Source organism: Olea europaea, chromosome 3 (genome assembly GCF_002742605.1).
Source record: "Olea europaea var. sylvestris chromosome 3, O_europaea_v1, whole genome shotgun sequence".
Lineage (NCBI taxonomy): Eukaryota > Viridiplantae > Streptophyta > Magnoliopsida > Lamiales > Oleaceae > Olea > Olea europaea.
Window position 1 is genome coordinate 11,430,965 of NC_036239.1, and position 13,435 is coordinate 11,444,399.

Consider the following 13,435-nt stretch of genomic DNA (forward strand, 5'->3'; position numbering starts at 1 on the left):
GAACTCATTGCGTATTAGATCTATTAACTGGTAAAAATATGTGGATACGTTTTGATGGCCTTTTGCCAAGCGATAGTCTTCTCCAACATGCCATTCCACAAAGCATCTCTCATCTCTTCATTTGGTATAACTTCATCAACAATCATTTCAACTTTAAAACATGTGAAGTAGCTCATGAAGGATTCTTCTCCTTACTTTATGTTATTCTATCTCGTGGTTGGTTGCCTCACCCTTAGTCCAGCTCGTGGAGTGGCAACCAACCATTGATTGATCCTGATGGTAGCTGGTACATCATATTCTTTTTTTATTTCATATTGCTCAGCTGCAAATTGGCCTTCAAATCCATTATATGTGTAAGAATTGATTTGCTGGATTTTGTGTATGGCCCAGCTGATTTAAATGGACTATGAAGTGTGGCCCAAACTTGGTGGGCAATTGATGATCCATTGTGAAGAAACTTCCAGAGCTGGAGCCGATTCATTATAAGTGCAAAACAAAAATGCATTTTTTGTTATGAAATAAAAACTCTTCCGGATTCGAGACAAGTGGCAAGAAGTGGACCGTTGGATGACAATAAATTGTCACTTTCATATAAAAGGAAAGTCAAGGGGCGATTAGGGTTAGAGTTTTTAACCCCAGCAGCTTCGAGATTTTTCTCTTCTGAGTCTCTTTCGTCTTCTCATTTTTGATTCGTCCTCTCTTTAGATCTTGTGTGATTTTGGTTGAGAGAAATAGGAATTTAGATGAACTCTTGTGTGAGTTCAATATTGCTGTGAGAAGATCATCCGGTTTTGAGAAGTTTTGTAACTGTGTGTTCTTGAGATTGTTTTGCATATTTTTGGGCTGTTCATAGTGGATTGGAGCTTATTCCTGATGGATGCTCAATGGGGATGTAGGCGTTAGATTTGGTCACCGAACCTCGGGGCCTTTGGGCCGAAAAATCTCGTGTTCTCTCATTTTATTTTTGCTTTCTTGTGTTCGGTTTTTGATGTGATTCTGCACGAATGAATTTTTCTAAACACAACAGTGGTATCAGAGCGTTTTAGGAAAATCTGATTTGTGTTGCGTTTTGAGTTTCTGCGTTTTTTGGGCTCGGGTTCGAACACTCAGATTTTTTGACGATCTACCATTACCTGTCTTCGATCCTTTAAAAATTTTAAAGGGGTTCTTGTAACACTGTTCGATTTCCTTTGGTGGTTCTGAGTATCAATTTCAACTTCCACATTTTTTTTTAAAACAGTTTTCGTAACCGAACTTTTTCTTAAAGGAGATTAGGGTTTCTATTTTGAATCTTCCCTAAATCCACCTTTGTCTAGGGGTCCTTGAGAGAACCCTAGAATCTAAGGGGACTAGGGTTTTTCGATTCAAGAAATCTTATAATTTTTTCTTCTCTGAATCCGGTTACTGTGAAGAGATACTTCTGAAATAATTTTATTTTCTTTCTTCTTTTGTATATATATATATATATATATATATCATTGGATATATATTTGATTCACTGATACTCAAATTTGATCGTACAGGGAAAGGGCTGATACTGATTGTCAAAGACAGTCTTCCTTGGAGGTATATGTACCACATTAATTTTTCTGGTAGATTACTGAGTGTAAGAGTAATCTGTTTTGTACTCCATTATGTGCTTGACAATTTTTTGAATATTATCCTTGCATATAAATACTGTGATCTCTCAAATAATTGACCTCTATTACATTACTGTGACATGCTACTTGTTAGTACATATCTGTACATACACATTGCTCACACTATTGCACATCATGACTTTTAAGGTAGATGTCCAAATGTGGGATGGCAAAGGAGACTTTAGTCTCTAGCGCCAGAAAATTAAGGCTCTTATGTTACAGTTAAAATGTGCTAAGGCAATTGATGAATCTTGGCCAGAAGGCTTGTCTGAGAATAGAAAAATAAAACAAGATGAACTGGCCTAGAGCACTATGTTTCTACACTTAACTGATACTGTGATTAGGAAAGTAGGTGAGACCAAAATTGCTGTAGAATTGTGGATAGCCTTAGAGAAACAGTACCTCACTAAAAACTTACCAAATAAATGTTTTCTTTGGAGGCAATTTTTCAGTTTTAAGTTTGATCCTAATCTTGATATAGAAGATAATATGGATAGATTTAATAGGATAACTCAAGACTTGATAAACTGTGGTGAGAAAATATCAGATGAGCAAAAGGTAGTTGGCCTACTTAATGCCTTAGAAGAAAAGGACAAAGATATAAGAAATACTCTGGAGTATGGTAGGAGTGACCTTACTGTTGAAATAATTCACAGTTCTCTCTTGAACAGAGAACTGGAATTTAAATCTGAACACGGAGAGGTGTATAATGTGGAGGGTGTGTCACCTAAGCAAAGAACACTTGCTAAAGGTGTGAGCAACTATAGTTACTCAAATTACAACAAGGATAAAATCTTTGTCAAAAAGAAATGGAGTAACACCAAAGGAAAAGACAAGAAGCCACTTAAAGGAAAGGCAAATAATAAGAAGTGCTTTTATTGTGGAAAAATTGGGCACTTCATTAAGAATTGTTTTAAGAAGGCCCATGACCAAAAGAAAGATTCCAATACTGAAAATGCCTCATCGAATGCTCCTAACTATAGAGAGGTAGGAGCCAATACTGGAGTAGCCTATGTGTCAATAATAGAAAATTATGATCAAGACTCGGTCTTAGACTCTGGATGTTCTTTTCATATGACACCTAATATAGGCTACCTGACTAACTACTCTGAACTTGATAAAGGGTCAGTAAAACTTGAAAATAATGAGACATGTAAAGTTAAAGGTATTGGAAATGTGTTGCTAAAACTTCAAAATGGTCATCACATGTTGCTAAAACATACAAGATATGTTCCCGCCCTTAAAAGAAACCTCATATCCCTAGCTGTTCTTGATGATGAAAATTATCAAATAGAAATAAAGAATGGCTCTACCAATATAATTAGAAATCAAGAACTTATTGTCAGTTCATTAAAGCTTAATGGAATTTATACAATAGGTGTTGAAATAATTTCACCTAATAATCGTGTGAATCTTGTCACACATACAGATAAATCAGAATTATGGCACAAGAGACTTGGCCATCTAAGTGAAAAAGGCTTTAAAACTCTATCATATCAAGGGGCTTTTGGAAAAGACAGTGTTCAAAAATTAACCTTTTGTGAACATTGTATAATGGGAAAACAAGTTAGACAGCCATTTAAGGTAGGGCTACATAAGTCTCAAGATATTCTTGAGTACATACATTCTGACTTATGGGGACCTGCCCCAGTGCCAACAGTATCTGGAAACAAATATTATCTTCTTATCACTGATGACTATTCAAGAAAAACATGAATTTTCTTATTAAAGTCTAAGTCTGATACTTTTACAATTTTCAAAGAATGGAATTTATTGATTGAAAATCAGACTAGTAAAAAGATAAAAATTTTGAGAACTGACAATGGGCTTGAATTTTGCAATATCGAATTTGATCAATATTGCAGTAAATAAGGGATAATGAGACATAAAACTGTGAGCTATACCCCACAACAAAATGGGGTTGTCGAGAGGCTTAATAGGACAATTCTTGAGAGGACCAGATGTATGTTAATCAGTTTTGGCCTCCCAAAAGTCTTCTGGGGCGAGGCTATAAAGACAGCCTGTTATCTTATCAATAGATGTCCTTTCAGTTCTCTGAATAACAGAATTTTCGAACAAATTTGGTCTGGTTCAATGCCAGATTATTCTCACCTAAGGACTTTTGGATGTGCAGCTTATGCACATCATATTGAGTCAAAATTGGACCCTAGATCGATGGAGGGTGTGTTCTTAGGATATGGAGAAGGGGTTAAAGGCTATAGATCGTGGTTAAGAGATGTGAGGGGTTATAGAGTGATAATAAGCAGATCTGTTATCTTTAATGAATATAATTTTCCTTGTCTTAGTGACAAATCTAGTGAGAAGTTAGGAAAGGATGATTTTATTATCACAAAAATTAATTCTGATAACCACAATTCTGATGACCAGGCTCAGTTTGAGGTGGAGCCACATCAGGTAGTACCCCGAAATGATTCTAATGTTGAAATAATTGAAGATGAACAACATCTGGAGCCTGCACATGACCTGCAGGGCTACCAACTTGCTAGGGATAGAGAAAGGAGGGAAATAAGACCTCCTTCCAGGTATCAACATGCTAATTTTACATCTGATCAGTCTGAAACTGATCTGTTCGAACTAGAACCTACCTCTTATGAAGAGGTTATATCTTCCAAGGAATCCCCTAAGTGGATTGCCGCGATGGAAGATGAAATGAACTCACTCTTTAAGAATGAAACCTGGACTTTAGTTGAAAACCCCAAAGATTGTAAGTTGATTGATTGTAAATGGGTTTATAAGATTAAAGAAGGTGAGGCAAGACTTGTAGCTAAAGGCTTTAATCAAAGGGAATGGATAGACTACAATGAAATTTTTTCACCGGTTGTTAAATATACATCCATTAGAGTCCTACTTTCTATAGTGACACAATTTGATTTGGAGTTAGAACAACTTGATGTGAAAACTGCCTTCCTGTATGGTTCTTTAGATGAAACCATACATATGACTCAACCAAGAGGGTTTGAAGTGGTAGGAAAGGGAAACTTAGTGTGTCTCTTAAAGAAATCTTTGTATGGCCTAAAACAGGCACCTAGGCAGTGGTATAAAAGATTTGACTCTTTTATACAAGGTTTGAACTTTAGGAAATCAGAATAGGATCCCTGTTTCTATTACAAGAAAGAAGGGAAATCTGATTTTTTCTATCTACTTTTGTATGTTGATGATATGCTCCTTGCTAGTCACAATTCTGTTGCACTTAATTCAATTAAAGAAAATCTAAATTTGAAATGAAAGATTTAGGACTAGTTAGAAAGATTTTGGGCATGGAAATAAAAAGAGATAAGATAAATGGAAAGTTGTTTCTAACACAAAAATCTTATGTTCATAAGGTTGTAAAAAGGTTCTCCCTTCATGAATCTAAGCCTGTTAGTTTTCCTTTATCTGCTGATATGAAATTATCTGTCGATCAATCACCTAAAACTAAAGAAGAGCATAAAAGAATGATAAATGTGCCTTATTTTAATGTTGTTGGATCTATTATGTATGTTATGGTTTGCTCTAGACCTGATATTGCTTATGTCGTGAGTGTGTTAATTAGATTTATGAGTAACCCAGGTGAAATACATTGGCAATGCATGAAAATTTTGATTAAGTACTTGAAAGGAACTAGTAACTTAGGTTTAATGTTCAAAACAAATAAAAATGGACTAAGACTTAAGGGATATGTAGATTCAGATTTTGCTGGTAATCCGGACAATATGAAGTCCACAACTGCATATTTTTATGTTATAAATGATACATGCAATAGCTGGAAATCCCAGCTTCAAAAATTGGTTGCATTGTCTTCAACCGAAGCTGAGTACATTGCTGCAACTGAAGCGGTGAAAGAGGGATTGTGGGTGAAGGGTTTACTTAGTGAATTAGGACTTATAGAAAATCAGGTGGAGCTATGTTCAGACAACCAAAGTGCCATTTTTCTTAGTAAAAATCCTATTTTGCATGATAGATCTAAATATATAGATGTTAAGTTCCATTTCATTAGAGATAGAATTGATACATGTGATATTAGATTGGTTAAAATTCCAACGAAGGTAAATCCAACAGATGCCCAAACTAAGGTAATCCCTATTAGTAAATTTTCAGATTCTTTGAGATTAATTAATCTTGAAGAATACTAACTTCTGTTTCTTTGCAGGTAAATAGAGCAAGTGAAGTCAGGTTAAGTTTTAAATCCACTTATGTACTGTCACAAAATGCAGCAAAAGGTGGAGATTGTAAGAATGGATTTGCTGGACTTTGTGTATGGCCCAGCTGATTTAAATGGACTGTGAAGTGTGGCCCAAACTTGGTGGGCAATTGATGATCCATTGTGAATAAACTTCCAGAACTGGAGCCGGTTCGTCATAAGTGCAAAACAGAAATGCATTTTTTGTTATGAGATAACAACTCTTCCGGATTCGAGACAAGTGGCAAGAAGTGGACCGTTGGACGACAATAAATTGTTACTTTCATATAAAAGGAAAGTAAAGGGGCGATTAGGGTTAGAGTTTTTAACCCCAGCAGCTTCGAGATTTTTCTCTTCTGAGTCTCTTTCGTCTTCTCATTTTTGATTCGTCCTCTCTTTAGATCTTGTGTGATTTTGGTTGAGAGAAATAGGAATTTAGATGAACTCTTGTGTGAGTTCAATATTGCTGTGAGAAGATCATCCGATTTTGAGAAGTTTTGTAACTGTGTGTTCTTGAGACTGTTTTGCCTATTTTTGGGCTGTTCATAGTGGATTTGAGCTTATTCCTGATGGATGTTCAACGGGGATGTAGGCGTTAGATTTGATTGCCGAACCTCGGGGCCTTTGGGCCGAAAAATCTCGTGTTCTCTCATTTTATTTTTGCTTTCTGTGTGTTCGATTTTTGATGTGATTCTGCACGAATGAATTTTTCTAAACACAACAATATGGATGAATATCATAGGAAATATTATAGTTTTCTACTCTCCAGATCTTTTAACAGCTATACCTCCAATCATGTGATTTTGCCTTGTTCGCTAATATCTCCAGAGCGAATCTACTAGTCTGTGACCTTTTTCACTTTTCTACCATGACAATATCGCAGGTTTGTGATGTCTATAAATTGTTACTACCTTTGGAGACAAAATTAGCACCAGATGTTGGTCCTCTCCTGTCGATCTCATTTTGCCAATCCAATTCTTAGATTCTCATACTTCGCATGCAGATATGAGTTTTCTGCTACCAATGCCTTAAGGTTTTCTGCCAATTTCTGCACGGCCTTGAATAGTATTGATCCTTCTTGCTAGCGATGGCATCGAACAAGAGAAATATTGGTCTAAAATCCTACTAGTGCTTCTTCCCGTTTTTCTTTGGATTGATATCACTATTGACCAAATCATTGCTAAATCCCTCTATTTCAACCTCCAACGCTTTTATTTTTTCCGAATCTATTTCTATCTAACTTATCCTTTCAAATCTTAAGAATCTTTTAGCTGGAACGTAGTTTTACTTCTCTCGATTTATTGCAAACGGTGCTAATTTGTTGACAATAGAAATCAAATCAACAAATCCTTTTGCTTAACTATAATTTTCACCTTCTAAACTCTCCGATTTTGATATTCAATATTGGCTATTTGATCGGGAGACATTTGAATTACATGCCTTTCTCTTCAAAAGTAGGAGTATTTATAGATTTTTCTCCAAACTTTGGGGTTGTTCGAGATGGCTGCCTCTTATTGGTTAACTAGTTACTGATTTTGTTAAGTGTATCATGCTTTACTCATTGGCCCTCGTTTTACTTTTTTAACAACTTATAGCCACCCTAGATATGGAAAAGTTCACCTTCTTAGGATAAACCTTGTATGCCTTGACTTCTATCGTATTGCCTTACACTTTGTTATCAATTGGCAAGCTTCGTGAATCATATTTTGCTGTTTTAACACTAGGCAATTCACACTTCCCTAAACTCAACTTAATGGAAAATTACAATATTTATTAGGTTGAAAATTAAGCAAACACATTTAATTGACAATTTCGATACAAATAAATTCTAGGCAATTCAATTACTTAAAACTTATTTTCTTTTCATACAAGTCCATACTTGTAATCAAATGCACCCTAATAGAATTTTGAGTTTAAGTTGTGATAATGTGTTAATCTCATGGTTTTATGATCAAGCGATACAAGTTTTAAATAACTTAATTTGAATTGAAGATTGTCCTTGGTTATTAATGGTTACTAGACACAGATATCATCATTGCAAATAGACTTGTGGTGTCTCATCTCTCTCTTATGCAAAAATAGTTGATCTCACAAACTAAACATGGAAAAACTTAAAAAAGGATACATCGATGAAATGTTAGGAGAATAAATCATTGGATAACCAACAAATGGGATTCCACATGAATAATTATATTAGTGTTAATAAGGAATCTCTAAGCGTTTGATAGTTAATTTGGTTGTTAGACTCGAGGTCATCGTAAAATCTTATATGAGGATCAACACACTTCGGTAGAGTTTGATCTTACTTTTTCTAGGGTCATTAATATGGATTTATACAAGTGTGTTGAGAATCATATAGAGATTGACTGATAGTAGATGTAGAATGTAGCACTTTTGGATTGTAAGAAACTAATATGCATTTCATCTTCCTAAGTTGGTAGGTGAATTTCTCGATCTGAGTGAAATTGTTCAAATGTAACTCATTTAAATCAAATAAATAACAAATAATATATTTGATTAAATCAAGATTGACGCTTGTCCATATCACGTAATCAATTAGGACATATTGATTAAGGAATTATATTTCCATGGAAACCTAGTAATATAATTGTTATACCACGTCATTTTTTGTCACGTGGATTGCCTTGACATATTACTAGATGTCAATTTTAGACATCAAAATGAATTTAATTATTTAGGTTTACAAATGATATGTTAAAATGAGTTTCAATTCATCTTATTCTCATTAGTATAAAATAATAATATTACGAGTTTTAATTAATATGGGTGAATTAATTGGACAAGTTACTCAATTAGTAACAAATTAAATATCACATAAGGTGAAGGTCAAGGGTTCAAATACTAGAGACACGAAAGGAATCCGTAAGCAATAAGACGGTCACAATCTTTAATAAAGCGTATAGTACGAATGACTTAACGACTTGGACACTTGTATAGACTGTACAATTAGGCACCGTTTGATTAGGTATTATTTTTCATGGAAGTTGGAAAATCAATTCCAACTTCCACTTTGGAGGATGTTTGATTTTATATATATATATATATATATATATTTTTTTTTTTTTTTTTTTTTTTTAATTTAATTTTTTTTTTGTTGACAATAGGAACAAATTCTAAGAATTATTGTAAATAAATATTTTCCTTTAATTGATAATTTTCATGTAAAACAAAGTCAAACGAATACCAAAAGATAGATGATTTTCTTGAATTTTTTTTTTTTTTACAATGAAAACAAATTTCATTCCAAATACCAGTAAATTTTATCCCTTTAATTGACAATTTTTTTTATGTAAAATAAAGTCAAACGAACATCAAAAAACACTTTAATTTAAACATTTTCCACGTGAAAAATTATATCAATTAAACACAATAATTTACAATTCTCAGAAAAACAATTTCTAATCAATTCAATTTCCTGAAATTCGTTTTCTTTCCACCCAAATTCCACATTTGCAATCAAACGAACTCTTAGTCTATTTGTACTAAAGTGATTTAATTCTAGTTTGATTGAATTGTCAATAACACATACAAAAATGGTCTTATCTCTATAATTGACTACTTAAATGAAATAGAACATTAAAAAAAGAAAAAAAATTAAAGCAAGCAAAAGTGAATGTTTGGAAAACCCTAATTGAAAATGGGAAGTATTACTCATTTTCTATTAGGTATATATAGGATGTCAAGATCTTGTTTCCATGAAGAATTTCATAAAAACAAGGAAACTGGCCCGTCACAAAAAATTTGGACCTTGCTCCCACGGCATATATTTCATTGCGCGTGCCGTTCAATGACTTTGCTCTCGATAAATGCATATCAAGGTCTTACGCGCACGAGAAAAAATGCCTGTGAACACATGCCGTTTCGCGATGCTGTCCTTGGATAGCTTTCAGTAATTTGGTCATAATTTTCTTTTCTGAACTCCGATTGAGATGATTCAAAGTGTATTGAACTACAATTCTTCTTGATATACAAATTTCCCAATTCGAATGTTTGCTGTCCAAAAATGGGTCTCAAATTGAGGCTAAAAATCTGAAGCACAACTTTTTCTACTTGAAATTGATTTGTGAAAATGCTTCAACTCTATTTCATTCCTTTGGCCTCCATTTAAATCCAATTGATGTCATATGATCTTCAATCATCGTTTTGTAGTCCACATCAAATATTGAATGTTTACACTTTGGTCTCCAAAGTTTGGATTCCTTTATTTTCGCACATTTTTAGTTCTTTTCTTCCAAATCCATCAATGCACATTGATTTCAACCTAACAAACATAATTAACACAAAATTAGGTTATAATTCATTTAAATCGCTAACAAATACCCTAATTTAATGGCCTAGATAAGTGTATAAAATGCACTTATGACAATCCAAGCATCATAAGTCTTAACTCATAATATAAAAGTAACAAAATTACAAGAGACCAAGAAATGCATTACACAATTGAGGAAATTACAGATAAATTAAAAAATTAACACATATAACCAATAGCTGGCTGGCTTTCAGAATGAAATCTAGCTTTTAGTTCCTGCTTCATTCAATTTCCCCAGAAAAATTTCTAGGTTTTCTTGTGTTTTGTTCTTGTTGTTTGCCCTCTTTTAACCTCCAAAATTATTCAAGAACTACCCTTAAGAGCCCTTAAAAATGGTAATTAAAGGGTTGTTTTATTGTCCTTGACTTCTATGCCTTTGAATTCCTAAAAGGCTAAATGCCTGTGTGATTTGGATTAAAATCTTATTTTAATATAAATTAAAGTCAAACAATTAATATCAACCATATTTTTCATGGATTCTAAAACTTTTCAACCGCACATGTCACAAACTTCTATCACAATCTATTAAAAATCTAATTTTAATCGCTGCCAAACACCCTCTAAATATGTTCTCATCAAAATTTTTAATAACTAGATTACATTTTAATTGCATGAAAAATTAATAACCTTTATGCATTATTGCATTTATTTTAAAAAATTTATCGCATTTTTAATCTCAAATTATCATAAATTGTTCATGATTATGGTTTCTCTTCAAAATTTTCTTTAAAATAGAGTAAAAGAATATTTGCCCATTGTATTTTCAAATAATTAGAACAAATAATAATGTAAAAAATTGATTAAATATTTGACCTTCATTTTAAAGTATATTAACAATAATTTTGGACGAAAACATGATTAAGAATAACATTTTTTTTATAAATAAAATGTTAACAATAGGAATGGGATGAAGAAAAAGTTTTCCTTCCTTTCTTATTAGTATTGGAAATTCTGTATTTTACAGATCCATACGATTGAGTCATAGGATTTTCAAAATAGTATAAAATGAAGTATCCCGAATCATTACTCTTTGACTCAAACTTGTTCTAAAAAAGAAGAGGTTATGAATATAAGTATGACAATGAATAAAAATTAATGACCTTTAATATAATTAAAAGTGGTTATTTATAAAAACAAATGTGGTGTGAATACAAACACCCTTCCAAAAATTCGCTTATGGACTAGACTACATCCAGTGAAGCCATCTAGAGGATCTAGCATAGGGGTCTATTGGTGATCAATTTACATTTAGTCATATGCACTTCACAAGAGAATATTAACTAAGCTTCTATTATCCATGAACAATCGATTAAGACCTTTACAAGCTACTATCACTCGTATCACTAAAGCATCGCAATGGGGTAATTTACCTCATGTTCATATGGTCAATAAATTCAATTGAAGGGGATCTAGGTTTAGAATTACCTCGACCCCAGTAGTTTTCTAATGTTGACTTCTTGGCAGTTCGCATATAATTCCTCTACAAGTTCATTGTCCCACTTTGTATATAGGGTCTACCAATGATATTGTTGATCTCCCTGATTAGTTATTGATTATACTTGTACATTTAATTTCTTCACATTTCATGGTCCTACTTTTGACCTCTCCATCTCCTTTGGTTTTAGGGAAGCTTTCAATCAGCGGTAGGAGACTCATGCATACCCTATAGGGAATTTATTTAAACATGCATAGCGGAAATATACAGTTTCAATTCCCACCAGGATTCAACTTTGTATTTAGATAAGAACTGTGATGAGAAATATACATTTTTCTTGATTTTGCTAACTCCTTTACGTTATCCTTTTCCAGCAACTTGAATCTGCCTTCCACAGCTGTCCAATTGTCCAGCCTCCAATGAAATCCACACAGAGAATAGACTACAACTGCTAGGATTTTTCCTCTTGTGTCAGCAAGAATAATGAAAACCTTATGGATCTTAAACCCTAACCATGTATTTATATAGACCCAAACGGGCTCGACCGGTCTGGTCCAATATTTAATTAATCCATTTAATTAAATCCGTTCCGTGAATTAATTAATCCAATTAATTAATTCGGGGCTATAAATAACCAATCAAATTAATTAATTTTATCCAACGATTGGATGAATTAATTAATTGGCAATTTACAATCTTCCAATTCTCTTTTGTGTGCGACCCATTAGGTTCCCGATCACGTTGCCTAACAACATGAAATATTATTTTGATCTAATCAAAACTGATAAATTAAACATCCTTTTAATTTATCACAAATTCACACTCGCCGTCCCAGATTGACATCTTGCAATGTATCAGGGCAATACATATGACGGGAAATGTCACATAGTATGACAAAACCAAAACTGTTCGTTTACCATGAAATTATAATCCCTTTGTTAATATGATCCGATCAACTACGAGATATGGAAGTGTGTCAATCTCGATTATCGATCATATCTTTCATTCTACTATTAAGTTAATATGAGTCAAAAACTTATTTTCGACTTTTATTTATACCTTGGCCAAGGATTTCGTTATTGACTTAATTGAACGAAATGCAGATCACGGTCTCTTACTATCTAAGAGTGACGAATCCTCTATTGGTCATTCACAACCTTCATATGGTTCTTGACATACCTGAACGATGTCGTATTAGCGGTCCTTGGCAGAGCAACATCCAACACCATCAAAGCATGACTGTCCTCATATAAGGCACTATGATGACCTCAAGTCATAGGACCAATTCCACTACCGAACTTTAGAGATTTACCACTAACACTCAAATAGTTATCCATGTGGAATCTCTTAGCGGGTTTCCAATGTTTTGTTCTATAACAAAACATCCACGTATTCATTTAGTGTCACCACACTTTAGCTCGTGAGATCAGCTACTTACTTTACAAGTAAGAAATGCCACACGTGATGGTCTAACTGTATTAACAATATCCGTATCTCATCATTACTTACGACCATGATTTATTCAAGATCCAATCATACGTAATTTGTATCTCCCAATCACAACTCATTGTGATTAACAAATCACTTAAACTTGGATTTTCGAATTCTATTATTTAATATTATTATCAAAAAATTAATTTAAATAAATAATAGATCTTGCCAAATCAAATGCACTAAACATATTAAAAGTATTTACAACCTAAATCGATTGGATCTAGGGCATAATACTTACAAATTCCCACTTGCACTAGATCCAATCACTCATATATCTAATACCATAAGCGTCCACATGACGATCATGTTTCTGTTGTGACAACGGCTTTGTCAGTGGATCTGCAATATTGTCATCT